This window comes from Entelurus aequoreus, linkage group LG23 (assembly GCF_033978785.1).
Source record: "Entelurus aequoreus isolate RoL-2023_Sb linkage group LG23, RoL_Eaeq_v1.1, whole genome shotgun sequence".
Taxonomy (NCBI): domain Eukaryota; kingdom Metazoa; phylum Chordata; class Actinopteri; order Syngnathiformes; family Syngnathidae; genus Entelurus; species Entelurus aequoreus.
This window is the reverse complement of record NC_084753.1, coordinates 18,944,499-18,961,941: the sequence shown is the minus strand read 5'-3', so window position 1 is coordinate 18,961,941 and position 17,443 is coordinate 18,944,499. Positions and strand designations below refer to the sequence as shown.

Below are 17,443 nucleotides of genomic sequence, written 5' to 3'. Positions count from 1 at the left end.
TATATATATGTCTTGTATTTATTTACTGTTGTAGTCATTCCCAGCTGAATATCAGGTACCGTGAGTATGCAGCCTTGGCTGCTAAACATTTGAGAGCTTGACCGTATGTGCGCGTCACGTACGTAACTTTTTAAAAATATATAAGCTTTATGAACCTTGGGTTAGGTGAACGGTCTTTTGGGCTGAGTGATTGTGTGTGTTGATCAGGTGTTTGAATTGTATTGGCGTGTTCTATGGAGCTAGGAGCTAGCAGAGGAGCTAGGAGCTAGCGTAACAAACACGCAGGTGTTTTTATGCAGGATTAATTTGTGGCATATTAAATATGAGCCTGGTTGTGTTGTGGCTAATAGAGTATATATATGTCTTGTGTTTATTTACTGTTGTAGTCATTCCCAGCTGAATATCAGGTCACCCCCGGCTCTCACAGCATCTTCCCTATCTGAATAGCTTCAACTCCCCACTAGTCCTTCACTTGCACTTTACTCATCCACAAATCTTTCATCCTCGCTCAAATTAATGGGGAAATTGTCGCTTTCTCGGTCCGAATCTCTCTCACTTCATGCGGCCATCATTGTAAACAATAGGGAACTTTGCGTATATGTTCACCTGACTATGTCACGCTACTTCCGGTAGGGGCAAGCCTTTTTTTTATCAGATACCAAAAGTTGCAATCTTTATCGTCGTTGTTCTATACTAAATCCTTTCAGCAAAAATATGGCAATATCGCGAAATGATCAAGTATGACACATAGAATAGATCTGCTATCCCCGTTTAAATAAAAAAAAATCATTTCAGTAGGCCTTTAAGGCAAACAGCAGCAGTGTCCACCAGTATTAGCGCTTTAAAAGCAACATAAGACACACACACATTCCAACAGTGCACTAGAAGGCCCACATATGAAGAGTTCATACTTTTAGATATACCCCTAACTCTTATCATGTTGCTTCCACCTTAGAGATTTAAGCTCAAGTGAAACGTCAACATCATACAGAGGTGGGAATACTCCACCTCCGTACGATGGAGTGATATTGACTTGGTTGTTCTCATCCACAGTCTCTTTAAATGTGGGGCGAGACTGACGCTCCCACAGCTTCTGTTTGACGACGCGTCCAAGATCAAATCTATACGGACGCGCCCGGCCATTCTTGAACCTACGACAGAAACAAAGTCAAACGCTTGTTATGTTGACAAAACAACTTGATCCAAAATCTTTTTGAAGCCAGACATACCTCTGTTTGTAACGTGCTGGATGTTTATTGGCTCAGATGGAGAAGTGGTGCGGGGCGGTGGGACATGATGGAGGACTGACGCCACTGGTAGATCTACCTATGGGATGGAGGAATTAGTGTCTCTGCCACTGCAGGTGTGACGGAGGACCGCTTCCTCTTCAGGGCAGCTTTGGACCAGTGGACTGACTACAGGTTCAACACAGGAAGTCATCCTCTGACATGTTTGCAACGACAACATCATGTTTACTACTGGAATAAAATCTTCTACTTTTTAGCGAGGGGTTTTATTTGACATTTTTTCCCAAATTCCACATTCATTTGTCATTATTGGAACTAGACTTGACACATTTTATTGATCCACAGGGAAAATTGTTCCACACAGTAGCTCAGTTACAAAGGATGGAAAGGGTAAGTATGGAAAGGATAATGCACACATGGGAACAAAAAGAGGGCGAAAAGAAAAGGTATAAAAGTAGACTAAAAATGTACCATAGTAGACCATAGACCAGGGGTGTCAAACTCATTTTAGATCAGGGGCCACAGAGGAAAAAAAACTCCCAAGTGGGCCGCACTGGTAAAATCACGGCACAATAACTTAAAAATAAAGACAACTTCAGATTGTTTGGTTTAAAAATAGAACAAGCACATTCTGAAAATATACAAACCATAATGTTGTTGGGTTTTTTTTTACACTTTTACATGTTGCAGTTAATAGTATTCTATTTTTATTTGTCGTTTTCTGAATAAATTATGTGATAATGTTCATCAGTCAACTCATTGGTGTTCATTTTCAATCGATCAAGATTAAAAAAACTAAATACAAATCAAATTACACGATGTTATTTATGTAGTTTTCTCATTTTCCTCGACTGGTGCACTAACATCATGTGGTTTATTTTATTTTTTACATATGTAGCATCTACAAAGATACAAAGAATTGCTATTGCGACAACTAGTGGACACATTTAGAACAGCAGTTTCTTTCACTCAAAAATTCCGGCTCATTTTTATACTTAGCAAACTCATACCGCGGGCCGGATAAAACCTGTTTGCGGGCCTGATCCGGCCCACGGGTCGTACATTTGACACCCCTGCCATAGACTATTGACAAGTCTGAATATCTCACCTTGTCCTCCCTGCATCAGGGACACTTGAAGGCAGCACGCTTCCTTACACGGCATGCTGCCAGTGCAAATTCACTTCTGCTGCCACAGCGGCTTCCATCCCGCAGGACACCACACTGCATCAACATACATGTCAAAGAACATGTCAGTAACAGCAACTAAAAATATTTTATGTCCAACATTCTAAAATGAACAACATACACTGACTAGTCAATCACACAACTTGAACATTATTTGAAACATATTAAAAACATATTTCTTTTTAGAATATTTGATTCATATCTTCCCTAAAACATATCTACACTTTTCATTAGTTTTGAATGACCTTGTTGAATCCAGTATGTACACACGTAAAGATAACACAAGCCCATTTTCTAACCAGTTTGCTTCCTTTAAATGGCAACATCCTACTCCTAAATCTTTTAACACACACTTACCTGCTAACATCATGTACACCTGTGTCAAATAATAGTATATTGTTGTTTTTCTAGCGTTTGTCTTTGTCGAAAAGAAGAGACTATAACAGTTGGGGCTTCATTGTCGGTTAAATGGACATCAAACACGGCGAATGAAATAAAGAGTGTAAAAAAATACATTTACAATCATTGCAAGACGTGAATTTGTCAACATGTCCATTGTGGACATTTTAGTGATGGGACTTAATACTTCTCGCCAGATAAAAGTTTAGAGTCCGTCTACTCTATTTGTTGTCCTGATGGGTTGTGATATGGAATTTAAAATCTCGGATGTCTGTGAAGATATCGTTCAATCACTGATAGAGATGCTGTTCAGACATTGTGATTGCAGGATGTTGATAATTTTTAAATACTTAGTAAATTCAGTTGATTTAAATACATTTTTGTTAGTTTTAAGGTTCCATACATCCCATAATATGTTTCTATATTAAAAATACCAAGCAATAAATCCTCATGATGTTGCTGTTCAGTTAAGTGACACGTGACTGACCTCTGACGTCACAAGTTCAAAGGTGAACTTTTCAAAGTGGTCTCGTGAATACCCGAAACCAACACAAATTAAACATCGAACACGTTTTAAACACCAAACTTTTTTTCTAAGAAACTAGTCAAGACTGAAGTCACATTGACGAGTATATTCCTATGATGCCAAATGTAAGTTGTATTCACACTATTTGTTTCATTTCTTTGTGTTTGTAATCAGTGCATGCTAACAGGATTGTGTTAGCTTAGTGTGTAGTTTACAGTCAACCAAATAAACAAACGGACGGGAAAAAAAATAGCACCATTTGCTATTAATAATCAGTTACACAGTGTAGTTAAATGTCTGTCAGGTGAATGTGCCCAAACCTGTGTTCAAAGTGCGGCCCGGGGGTAATTTCGGCCCATGGTTGGTTTTTTTTTTGGCACTTTAAAATTTACACTTATGTACTGTATTATTATATGGCAAACCTCTAAAGTGGAAGCAACATGATGAGAAGAGCTAGTGGTATATCCAAACTAATGAACTTTTCATATGTGGGCCTTCTTAGTTTTTTAGCACACGACTTCTGTATTTTGTGCTTCTCTTCTAGTGCACTGCTGAAAAGCCCTTCCACTGTGTGTGTCTTAGATGTTACTTTTAAAGTGCTAATGCTTGTGGCTTCAGCATTTTTCACATACACTGAACAACAATCACTTTTGTTTTACTGTTCCTAATATTTTTTGTCCCTCACATATACGACAATGTACACCCCTGCAAACTACAACTATATTGTTCTATTAAATAACTGAGGGAGTGAATTTAAATTGTGTATCATTGGTTTATTTGCTTTACATTTTAACAGATTACACATATACATGTATACTGTATGTACTGTATATTTTAATACATACAGTATATACACATGTATATATACACATATATACATATACATATATATACACATACATATACATATATATACACATACATATATACACATGTATGTATATATACATACATGTATATATATATATATATATATATATATATATATATATACACATATACATACATGTATATATGCATATACAGCCGTGGTCAAAAGTTGACATACACTTGTAAAGAACATAATGTCATGGCAGTCTTGAGTTTAATATACTTTCTTCAACTCTTATTTTTTGTGATAGAGTGATTGGAGCACATACTTGTTGGTCACAAAAAATATTCATGAAGTTTGGTTCTTTTATGAATTTATTATGGGTCTACTGAAAATGTGAGCAAATCTGCTGGGTCAAAAGTATACATACAGCAATGTTAATATTTGCTTACATGTCCCTTGGCAAGTTCCAGTGCAATAAGGTGCTTTTGGTAGCCATCCACAAGCTTCTGGTTGAATTTTTGACCACTCTTGACTAAATTGGTGCAGTTCAGCTAAATTTGTTGGTTTTCTGACATGGACTTGTTTCTTCAGCATTGTCCACAGGACTTTGGGAAGGCCATTCTAAAACCTTAATTCTAGCCTGATTTAGCCATTCCTTTACCACTTTTGACATGTGTTTGGGGTCATTGTCCTGTTGGAACACCCAACTGCGCCCAAGACCCAACCTCCGGGCTGATGATTTTAGGTGGTCCTCAAGAATTTGGAGGTAATCCTCATTTTTCATTGTCCCATTTACTCTCTGTAAAGCACCAGTTCCATTGGCAGCAAAACAGGCCCAGAGCATAATACTACCACCTCCATGCTTGACGGTATGAATGGTGTTCCTGGGATTGAAGGCCTCACCTTTTCTCTTCCAAACATATTGCTGGGTATTGTGGCCAAACAGCTCAATTTTTGTTTCATCTGACCACAGAACTTTCTTCCAAAAGGTCTTATCTTTGTCCATGTAATGTCAAATATAAACCAAATGTTAACACTGCAGTATGTATACTTTTGACCCAGCAGATTCAGTCACATTTTTAGTTGACCCATAATAAATTCATAAAAGAACTCAACTTCATGAATGTTTTTTGTGACAAACAAGTATGTGCTCCAATCACTCTATCACAAAAAATAAGAGTTGTAGAAATTATTGGAAACTCAATACAGCCATGACATTATGTCCTTCTCACCTTTTGACCACAACTGTACATATATACATACATATTAGGACTGTGAATCTTTGGGTGTCCCACGATTCGATTCAATATTGATTCTTGGGGTCACGATTCGATTCAAAATCAATTTTTTTTTTCAATTCAACACGATTCTCGATTCAAAAACAACTTTTTCCCGATTCAAAACGATTCTTTATTCATTCAATACATAGATTTCAGCAGGATCTACCCCGGTCTGCTGACATGCAAGCAGAGTAGTAGATTTTTGCAAAAAGCTTTTATAATTGTAAAGGACAATGTTTTATCAACCGATTGCAATAATGTAAATTAGTTTTAACTATTAAATGAACCAAAAATATGACTTATTTTATCTTTGTGAAAATATTGGACACAGTGTGTTGTCAAGCTTATGAGATGCGATGGAAGTGTAAGCCACTGTGACACTATTGTTCATTTTTTTTAAATGTCTAATGACAATGTCAATGAGGGCTTTTTAATCACTGCTATGTTGAAATTGTAACTAATATTGATACTGTTGTTGTTAATATTCATTTTTGTTTCACTACTTTTGGTTTGTTCTGTGTCGTCTTTGTGTCTCCTCTCAATTGCTCTGTTTATTGCAGTTCTGAGTGTTGCTGGGTCGGGTTTGGTTTTGGAATTGGATTGCATTGTTATGGTATTGCTGTGTATTGTTTTGTTGGATTGATTAATTAAAAAAAAAAATTATTAAAAAAATTAAAATATCCATCCATCCATCCATCTTCTTCCGCTTATCCGAGGTCGGGTCGCGGGGGCAGCAGCCTAAGCAGGGAAACCCAGACTTCCCGCTCCCCAGCCACTTCGTCCAGCTCCTCCCGGGGGATCCCGAGGCGTTCCCAGGCCAGCCGGGAGACATAGTCTTCCCAACGTGTCCTGGGTCTTCCCCGCGGCCTCCTACCGGTCGGACGTGCCCTAAACACCTCCCTAGGGAGGCGTTCGGGTGGCATCCTGACCAGATTAAAATATAAAAAATAAAAATAAATAGATTTTTTAAAAATGAGAATCGATTCTGAATCGCACATGAGAATCGCGATTCGAATTCAAATCGATTTTTTCCCACACCCCTAATATATATATATATGTATATATATATATATACACACGCATATATATACACATATATATATATATATATATACATACATATATATACATACAGTATATACATACATACATATAATTATTGATGTATTAGATATAGCACGAACAACTATTACTTTGTCAACTATAGCACACAAGCTAAGATTATTTCAAATGTCTGCTGTAAAATAAATTGTGTCATCTTTATGCACGTAATGTATCCAGGGTCTTCTCATCTCTGTATGATGTTGATGTTTAAGTTGAGCCTACACCTCCTAAGTTGGTGTGAAAGCAACTTTGAGTAAAGACGGAGATGGGAGTAGAAGACCAAAAGAGAGAGTGGGTCACCTTAATTAGTCTCAAAGCAGCACACTCGGCCAGAAGTCTTTACTCATCCCTCCATTCATCTCTTTAAACTCAATTTCTTTTTTCCCTTGCACTTTTCCCCCCCTTCCCGTGAACCCCACTCTTCCTCTTCTGACTTCATCTTTGTAGAAATGAACTAACCCCACCATAACAACAGCGCTACACAAAGACTTATGTGTTAATACATAGTACCATAACACACACATACAGCAAAAGGAACGTGGTCAGCTATAAATACAGAGGATGCTGAGTGATGAAAAGAAAAGTCTGTTAAAAAAGTAAGCAGGAAAGGAGAGGAGCTGCACTGTAAGATTGACATCCCTACATCTCCAGAGGCTAAATTAGGATATCTAGGTGCTACACAGAGTGCACGCACGTGTGTGTGTGTGTGTCTGGCCCCATGTTCAAAGAGACTGCGGATGAGGACGGTCAAGTGACTATCACCTCATCATATAGGAGGTGGAGTCTGAATAGCATCCCTATCTTTTCTTGGATGATATGGTCACGGACATCCGAAATTTTCCATCCGATGAGAACAGACGGACACAAAACTTTTATCTCGGGAAAAGTTGTTTGTTCAATCTAAAATTTCTACTTTAGACTGTGGAGGTTGCCCACCAGTGGGTTCTTCGGACCACCAAGCATCGACATGAGAGCCCAGTTCAGATTCACAATGAAGTTTTATTTTTCCAAATAAATTCTCTCTGTTGCTTATCAGCACTCGTCTTTTCGTGACTGTCTGTCTTGCTCTCGCTCTCCACCAGCTTCAATTCCCACTCCACCCCCCTCTCTCCTCCTGGCTGCTGCTTATAACAGAGCGACAGGTGATTAGATAACCAGGCCTAGGTGGGCCATCTACGCACCTGTCGCTGATTTCGAGGCCGGTCCTGGCACACCCCGCTTCGCTGCAGGCCCGCAGGCCACTCCCCCCCCTCCACATAGACATTCTGACAAATATCCCAATGTTTGTAAATGTAAGTTTGACATTTTTGTATTTCATTCCCCATGTTTGCTGTCAATTTAAACGTCAATATTTCTAGAAGACTCAATAGTTATGCTCTTTTTTTCGACAAAGACAAATTCTAGAAAAACAATATACTATTATTTTACACATTTGTACATTATGTTAGCAGGCAAGTGTGTGTTAAAATATGAAATTTAAAGGGAGCAAACTGGTTAGAAAACTAGATTGTGTCATCTTCACGTGTGTACACTAGGATTGCACGATTCATCGACATCAAAGCAACACTGAGGTTTTATTATGTGTGATTTATTTTTCTCCGCCATCACCAGCCTTTAAATGACAGACCTGAAATTGTTGATCCTCGTGTCCTTTACCTCCTAGCCAATCAAAAAGTGTTAACAGAAATCAGCAAGTTTGTGTGCAGTGTAGTGGAGACAGGATTACGCTAATAACAAACATCACTTAAAGTTAAAGTTAAAGTACCAATGATTTGTCACATACACACTAGGTGTGGTGAGAATATCCTCTGCATTTGACCCATCACCCTCACCCCCTGGGAGGTGAGGGGAGCAGTGAGCAGCAGCGGTGGCTGCGCCCAGGAATCATTTTTGGTGATTTAACGCCCAATTCCAACCCTTGATAGTGAGTGCCAAACATGGAGGTAATGTGTCCCGTTTTTATAGTCTTTGGTATGACTCGGCCGGGGTTTGAACTCAATCAGGGCGGACACGCTAACAACTAAGCCACTTGCACCTTGGAAAAAGTTTTGATGGTGACTTGGCCTGGGCCATTAGTCAAAAAGTCAATTAATCGAACGATAAATGAAAATGCAGTCAAATATGCATCGATATTTTGTTATGTCCGTGTGAGTTTGTTTTCTTCATTTCCCGCTTCGAACAGAGAGAAAGAGGTCTGACTCTGTGCATCGCTCCTAGCACCTGAGTGGGTTTATTTAACAGTAGAATTAACTGAACGTAGTGAGCCCTCTTTTCATTCATCCGCAATCTTCGTCTCGGTGGGCGTAAAGTGGCACCGCTAGCTTACACACACAGGATTCACGGACATTCCCTCCCGACTCGCTAGTGAGAAATTCAGCAAAGTAACACTTAAGAGGAAAAAATATGATCACAAAGCCAAATGTCTCGTGAGAATATTTAAGCTTCAAACCGAATGGGCAATATGTGCCCATCAACATGGACTAACGAGCGAGAAGACAACATCCGACCTCATTTTTCCGACTAGGGAAAAAAATGCACTGTGAGATGTTCAATATTTTTTGCTTACAGAAATGAGAACCCATTCTATTCTATTGTTTATTTAGGATTACTAAAGAATTTATTTACCTTCCAATTACAGTAAACAATTCTACAGTAATGAGAAATCAAATTTGTAGCGATTTCATAACGGCCTGTCATTTGAAAGTAAAATCATGGGTTTTGTACTTGTCTGACACGCTTCCTGCTTGGCCAGTAAAGCATGCAGAGTTCCTGATGCAATGTTGTGAATGGTTTAATTAAAATGCAGTTCACAGTCTTAAGTAGAGATGTCCGATAATGGCTTTTTTACCGATATCCGATATTTCGATATTGTCCAACTCTTAATTACCGATACCGATATCAACCAATACCGATATATGCAGTCGTGGAATTAACACATTATTATGCCTAATTTTGTTGTGATGCCCCGCTGGATGCATTAAACAATGTAACAAGGTTTTCCAAAATAAATCAACTCAAGTTATGGAAAAAAATGCCAACATGGCACTGCCATATTTATTATTGAAGTCACAAAGTGCTTTTTTTTTTAACATGCCTGAAAACAATAACAGTGCAATACTTTTTCATAACATGGTCACTACTGCCTAGTTTCTCTTATTATATTCTTATTTTACTGTTATATTTTTATTGTCATTGTTGCTGTTTATTTTTATTCGTATTGTAATATTTTTATATTCTGTTTCCATTTATACCCCTATTATTTACTTTCTAATTTCGATCTCAATTCTGTACACTGCTGCTGGAATTAAAATTTTCCTGAGGGACCTCTCCTGAAGGAATCAATAAAGTACTATCTATCCATCTATCTATCCAAACAGCAGCTTGGAATTTGGGACATGCTCTCCCTAAGAGAGACTATGAGGAGGTTGAGGTGGGCGGGGTTGGGGTGTGTGGGGGTAGTGGGTAGCGGGGGGGTTTATATTGTAGCGTCCAGGAAGAGTTAGTACTGCGAGGGATTCTGGGTATTTGTTCTGTTGTGTTTATGTTGTGTTATGGTGCGGAAGTTCTCCCGAAATGCATTTGTCATTCTGGTTTGGTGTGGGTTTACAGTGTGGCGCATATTTGTAACAGTGTTAAACTTGTTTATATGGCCATCCTCAGTGTTGACCAAGTATGCTTTGCATTAATTTGTGATGAGAACAGCCGGTAGATATTATGTGACTCAGACGGCACGCACGCAAAGGAAATGCCTTTAAGGTTTATTGGCACTCTGTACCTCTCCCTACGTCCGTGTACACAGCGGCGTTTTAAAAATGTCATACATTTTACTTTTAGAAACAGATACCGATAATTATGAAACCGATACCGATAATTTCCGATATTACACTTTAAAGCATTTATCGACCGATAATATCGGCAGCCCGATATTATTGGACATCCCTAGTCTTAAGTGTAAGCACAATTTGCTACAAAAGGCATTATTCATTGTGTGTTATTATAATGTCTGTTATAACAAGAAGAAATGTGAAATGTGTACATTAATTTCAAGGAATATTCAGTACAAGTGAACAGTTATGGTGTAATTGTAACTGTACTTTACTGAACAGGAAGTAAGGTTTACTCTAAATTTGTATTGTGCCATCAATAAAGAAGTTGATGGTGACGGGGCACCAACACGGTTGTTCTACCTTGTGAGTTGACACCCAGCCGATTCAATGACTAATACGCATTACCGTGTACTCACTTCTGAAGTGGCTGCATTAAAACTATGATTTATAGACTAGAACTAACTAACTAGTGGAAATAACTACTACAATAAGCATCCAATAGCTGTGTCCAAAGCGTTCAACAAAGATTATGGTTACCCGGCTCAACTTACTTTTCTCACCAACATTGAGTCACGTGTCACACACTTCCTTAGCTAATCGCCAATTTTACACACCTCGGTGCCCCTTTGTCCCGGAGAGTGACCAATATGTACGTAAACCTGTAACACGCCCGCACACCCATTGGCTCGTTCCCCGAAACCTGGGAATGCTCTGCACTGATGAACCAATGCAACGTCTCGGCCCGCAAATCTGCGTCGCATGTTGTGCACATCCAAAAACAAATTATTGCATTGCTGCGACACGTTAAGATTAACAACACTCTCCTTCTTTCCTCAACCGCCATCGCTTTCCCGCGACGTGAAGTAACCCAAATAAATTCAAGGTTGCTCACAGAGCCGACCGCCACACGCACCGTACCCTGATGAACAAAAGCAAGGGTGCACAAAGTACAGTACTGTGCACCGAATGATCACGTATCCATCTACCTTTTAAAGATGCAAACGCATGCATAAATGTAGTAGATGTAAATGTTTAGTGCAGGGATTCTCAAACTGTGGTACACGTCCCACTAGTGGTACGCGGGCACCATCTAGTGGTACGCCAAAGAATCACTTAAAGGCCTACTGAAACCCACTACTACCGACCACGCAGTCTGATAGTTTATATATCAATGATGAAATCTTAACATTGCAACACATGCCAATACGGCCGGGTTAACTTATAAAGTGCAATTTTAAATTTCCCGCTAAACTTCCGGTTGAAAACGTTTATGTATGATGACGTATGCGCGTGACGTCAATCGTTGAAACGGAAGTATTCATTTGAGCCTGATGCTATCACGTTAGCTCCGTAGCTAAGTTAGTTAGCTTCAATTGTTAAGCTTCGCCAAGCTGGAAATTATTAACCGTGTATTTACATGTTCATGGTTTAATAGTATTGTTGATCTTCTGTCTATCCTTCCAGTCAGGGTTTTTTTAAAATTTTGTTTCTATCTGCATTTGAGCCCGATGCTATCACGTTAGCTCCGTAGCTAAAGTGCGTCAACTATGTATTGTCGTGGAGATAAAAGTCACTGTGAATGTCCATTTCGCGTTCTCGACTCTCATTTTCAAGAGGATATAGTATCCGAGGTGGTTTAAAATACAAATCCGTGATCCACAATAGAAAAAGGAGAAAGTGTGGAATCCAATGAACCCTTGTACCTAAGTTACGGTCAGAGCGAAAAAAAATATGTCCTGCACTACACTCTAGTCCTTCACTCTCACGTTACTCATCCACAAATCTTTCATCCTCGCTCAAATTAATGGGGTAATCGTCGCTTTCTCGGTCCGAATCGCTCTCGCTGCATTGTAAACAATGGGGAAATGTGAGGAGCCCTTCAACCTGTGACGTCACGCTACTTCCGGTACAGGCAAGGCTTTTTTTTATCAGCGACCAAAAGTTGCGAACTTTATCGTCGATGTTCTCTACTAAATCCTTTCAGCAAAAATATGGCAATATAGCGAAATGATCAAGTATGACACATAGAATGGATCTGCTATCCCCGTTTAAATAAAAAAAATTCATTTCAGTAGGCTTTTAATAAATATTCAAACAGTGTTACTGTTCAAACTGTGTGTAATGTGGCCAAAAATACCTACCATATTTTCTGGAGCATAGGGCGCACCAGCTTATAAAGCGCACTGCTGATTAGCGGGTCTATTCAGGTCTTTTTTCATGCAAAAGGCGCACTGGATAAGGCGCATTAAAAGGAGTCATATTATGATTTTTTTCTTAATTGAAAACACTTCCTTGTGGTCTACATAACATGTAATGGTGGTTTCTTTTGTCAAAATGTTGCATAGATTATGTTTTACAGACCATCTTCAAGTCGCTTTCTGACAGTCGCTTCAGGATGCGCCGTTTTGTGGGCGGTCTTATTTACGTGGCTCACCTTCGGCAGCGTCTTCTCCCCGTCATCTTTGTTGTAGCGGTGTAGTGTGCAAGGACGGGAGTGGAAGAAGTGTCAAAAGATGGAGCTAACGGTTTTAATGACATTCAGACTTTACTTAAAACAACAACGGAGCAGCATCTCCTCATCTGTGGCTCACTAGTGCAACAACGCCGGAAATGTGTCCCGTGAAAAACTGTCCGACCGGAAGTCTCTAACTAAAGTTCCGTCGGTGAATTATGCAAACCCACTACACTGGCAGTTTTTAGCGCTTCCATAGCGAGATAGAAGTTAGAACTTGAAAAAGAAGAAGCTTATCGACTACGGCATCGGGACGGACTACAGTGCGCATAATTTTCAGGACTTATGCAGATCTCAAATACACATCAGCAGGTACCAGAAGGTAAGAGAAGTTGGTTTTGCATAATATTGTGAAATATGTCTGCTAATGGGTGCCATTTTGCGGTCCTTATACACACACCATAGTAATATTTGTATCTCTGACTACGGTAGCCGTAATGGGCCGACAATCAATCAAGCGGTGCGGCTTCAAAGTCATACTAAAACATTTTGACATACTTTTGAGAACCGTGTGTAATGTTCTTTATTTTCAGTGGAACATTTAAAGTTTTGGTGTTGTTTACTGGCGTCATATTGCAGTCTACACGTATCTCTCTTGTGTGACTACCATCTACTGGTCACACTTATCATTACTCCATGTTAGGGTTGCAAAGGGGTGGAAAGTTTCCGGTAAATATCCGGAAAGTTTCCTGAAATTTACCACGGGAAGTTAAGCTCGGGAAGTTTGGAAATATTGACCAATATTGATCATGCTGCAAAATCGAGCATGTTGCATTCAATGTTTATTCCCATTAATTTCCCGTTAATTCCCATATATAATTAATTGGATAATTGGTTAGAGTGTCCGCCCTGAGATTGGTAGGTGGTGAGTTCAAATCCCGGCCGAGTCATACCAAAGACTATAAAAATGGGACCCATTACTTCCCTGTTTGGCACTCAGCATCAAGGGTTGGAATTGGGGGTTAAATCACCAAAAAAGATTCTCGGGCGTGGCACCGCTGCTGCCCACTGCTCCCCTCACCTCCCAGGGGGTGAACAAGGGGATGGGTCAAATGCAGAGGACAAATTTCACCACACCTAGTGTGTGTGACAATCATTGGTACTTTAAATTTAACTTAATTCCCATGGAAAGTTTCCAACTTTGAATATTCGCAGAATTTTGCAACCCTACTCCATGTACACAAATAAAATTGCTTCGAGGTCGGTAAGCACAACCAGAATTATTCCGTACATTAGGCGCACCGGGTTATAAGGCGCACGGTCGATTTTTAAGAAAACGAAAGGTAAGTCCGAAAAATACGGTAATATATACGTGTTGAATAAAACCTCTGCCTTGTTTTAATGAATATTTAGGTCTACTATGCTGTTGTATTTTAATGTTGGTCGTTATGTTGGTGCATGGAGAGCCAAGTGGTTTCTGAGGTGGTAGTTGGTGAGAAAAGTTTGAGAACCACTGGTTTAGTGTATGTCCAGCTTAATGAGGCTCAGCATGGACAACGTCTACCTGCTGTGTCCACTCAGACAAGGAGATGGACACTTGATGGTCTTCTCTGACCACAGTCAGCACACAGTCTCACATGTGATGTCAGAAAGGCACCAATGCCGTCCTGACACAAGGATAAGAAAATACCAACACTATTGTGATGTCTCCAAGTAGCAGAGTGAAGGCTAATGGCTGATGTCCTGCCACTGAATGCAGAATACTCCTCTTGGAGCGATTCAGTGCTGACATCCTGTAAACACAACAATATACATTTATTAACACATTTACATTTATTTCCTGAATAGACCAGAGTAGATGCAAAGTTACTTAACGTTAGAGCTGTGCATCTCTATTTGGTTAGATTGTTGAATAAAATTTACTTTAAAAAGGTCCACTATAATAACCGTTGGGGAGGAAGAATGGACCCATAGATCAGTATTTTTCAACCTTTTTTGAGCCAAGGCACATTTTTTTCATTTGAAAAATCCCAAGGCACACCACTAGCAGAAAACAAACAAATGAAACTCAGCAGCCGATACTGACAGTAAAAAGTCGTTTGCGCAATTGTTGGATATAAATTCAAACCACAACCAACCATGCATCACTATAGCTCGTCTCAAAGTAGGTTTACTGTCACGACCTGTCACATCAAGCCGTGACCTATTTTGAGTTTCTTGGTGTTTTCCTGTGTGTAGTGTTTCTTATTTTGTTGTTGATTGTCATGTCATGTACGGATGTACTTTGTGGACGCCGTCTGCTGCTCCACACGCTGTAAGTCTTTGCTGTCGTCCAGCATTCTGTTTTTGTTTACTTTGCAGCCAGTTAAGTTTTAGTTTTGTTTTGCATAGCCATCCCTAAGCTTCAATGCCTTTTCTTAGCGGCACTCGCCTTTTGTTTATCTTTGGTTTAAGCCTTACCGTATTTTTCGGATTATAAATTGCAGTTTTTGTAGTGCGACATATACTCCGGAGCGACTTATGTGTCAAATTATTAACACATTACCGTAAAATATCAAATAATATTATTTATCTAATTCACAGAAGAGACAAAGCAAATGTCAGCAATCGTCACACACACGTCAACCAATAAGAATTCGGCAAGGGAGGGTCATGGCAGAAGTGCATTGTGGGTCATGGGATGCTAACTGCTATATGCTATATGCTACTGCCGTAGCTATTAAAATGGATCATTTTTTTAAAAAACTGAGAAGGGCTGAACAAAAATGGCACCGAAAAGGAAATCCTATACTGCAGATTACAAGATGGACGTAGTGAAATCTGCAGCAGAAAACGGCGATCGAGCAGCAGAAAGAAAGGACGCTAGCGGCGCATACCAGGAGCGACAACGAGGAAGAAGATTTCATGGGATTTAGCGATTAGGAGAGACAGATTGTTTGGTAAACGTATAGCATGTTCTATATGTTATAGTTATTTGAATGACTCTTACCATAATATGTTACGTTTACATACCAGGCACGTTCTCAGTTGGTTATTTATGCGTCATATAACGTACACTTATTCAGCCTGTTGTTCACTATTCTTTGTTTATTTTAAATTGCCTTTCAAATGTCTATTCTAGGTGTTGGATTTTATCAAATAAATTTCCCCCAAAAATGCGACTTATACTCCAGTGCGATGTATATATGTTTTTTTCCTTCTTTATTATGCATTTTCGGCCGGTGCGACGTATACTCCGGAGCGATTTATAATCCAAAAAATACGGTAGATACCTTTTTACCTGCACACTGGCTCCCGCTGTCGTCTACATATTGTGATCACAACAAACACAACATCCACAAAGCAATTAGCTATCTGCTGCCACCTACTGCTATGGAAGAGTATTACACGGTTACTCTGCCGAGCTCAAGACAACACAGACACTCAACAACACATAATGGCAGATTATAATTACTGGTTTGCAAAAAATATTTTTAACCCAATTAGGTGAAATGACATCATCTCCCACGGCACACCAGACAATATCTCACGGCACACCCGTGTGCCACGGCATAGTGGTTGAAAAACACTGCCATAGATGATGTCACCCCACAATAATCTGCTCATCATGCACTGATTTGTGCTTGCACAAGCTAAACTTAACATACTGACTGAATTTCTGGTAGCTATGATGACTGATGTTAGATTCTAAATGTTTCTGTATTGTTGTTTTATACAGTAAAATTAAACAAAAGTGAAAAAAGGGCCATTATAATAAAATAGTATAAATCTACCTGGTAATCTTTCTTCTGTTCAGCAGTTGGTTCTCCAAGGCACTTTATCAAACAGCAGATGACGTCTGGTCTACTTTCAACATGTTCCTATAAAAAGCAAGAAAATACATTCATGTATTCTCAATGGTTTATTCTTTGCATGGTCATGGTGACCTGAACCGTGTCCAAGCTGACTACAAGGTCCTCAGTGTGGATGCTTACTTGTCTGTGTGTCCTTTGAAGGACTGGTAACAGTCCAGGGTGGACCCTGCCTTTCGCCTGAAGTCAGCTGGGATAGGCTCCGTCTCCCTGCTAGCCTGAACAGTATTAAAAGTAGAAAAAGATGAAAATGTTTTCAAAACTATATATGAAATAATGCTATCAATCAATTACAGCACAACCAAGAAATGTTAGTAAATGACATTTACTAAATGTCATTTTAAGTTATATGTTGTACATTTTTGTATGTATTTGGCCATTAGTGTGTAAAGCTTGGACTGTACCTGATTGAGTGAATCCAGCAAGGCTCTTATTTTGGTTCCTGCAATGCCGCCTTTTGTCTTGATCATTTTCTGCAGCTGAGCGCTGTTTCCCCTCACCTGCTTTTGATTGGACTCACCTGTCCCTGATCGCTGATGAAGAGGGTTTATTGTTCAGTGTCAACTGCTTCTTGAGGCTGGTTAACTGTAATTATTTGTCTGTGACTCAAATCACATCAAATCTAACTTTATTTTTATAACACTTTTCATACGCAGACAAGTGGAAAACACAAAATGCTGTACAAAAAAAAGAAGAAAAGAAATACAGCACTATTGACAACAACAAAACAAAAACAAAACATGGCATGGCACTGAGG

General features: G+C 39.4%; 1 long non-coding RNA gene across 3 annotated transcripts; it reads right to left on the bottom strand.

Annotated features, from left to right (window-relative positions):
* Window positions 1-808: 808 nt before the first annotated feature.
* LOC133640440 (uncharacterized) lies at window positions 809-17,219 on the bottom strand. 3 transcript variants are annotated; one of them, XR_009824151.1, is made up of 7 exons: window positions 17,091-17,219; window positions 16,810-16,904; window positions 16,609-16,695; window positions 14,530-14,628; window positions 2,356-2,469; window positions 1,230-1,326; window positions 809-1,151 (listed from the first exon to the last, which is right to left on the bottom strand). It is a non-coding gene; the product is annotated as an uncharacterized LOC133640440 (long non-coding RNA). The 3 variants fall into 3 exon arrangements; XR_009824149.1 differs by lacking the exon at window positions 17,091-17,219 and having other exon boundaries at window positions 16,810-17,038; XR_009824150.1 differs by lacking the exons at window positions 14,530-14,628; window positions 17,091-17,219 and having other exon boundaries at window positions 16,810-17,038.
* Between the last annotated feature and the right edge of the window lie 224 nt (window positions 17,220-17,443).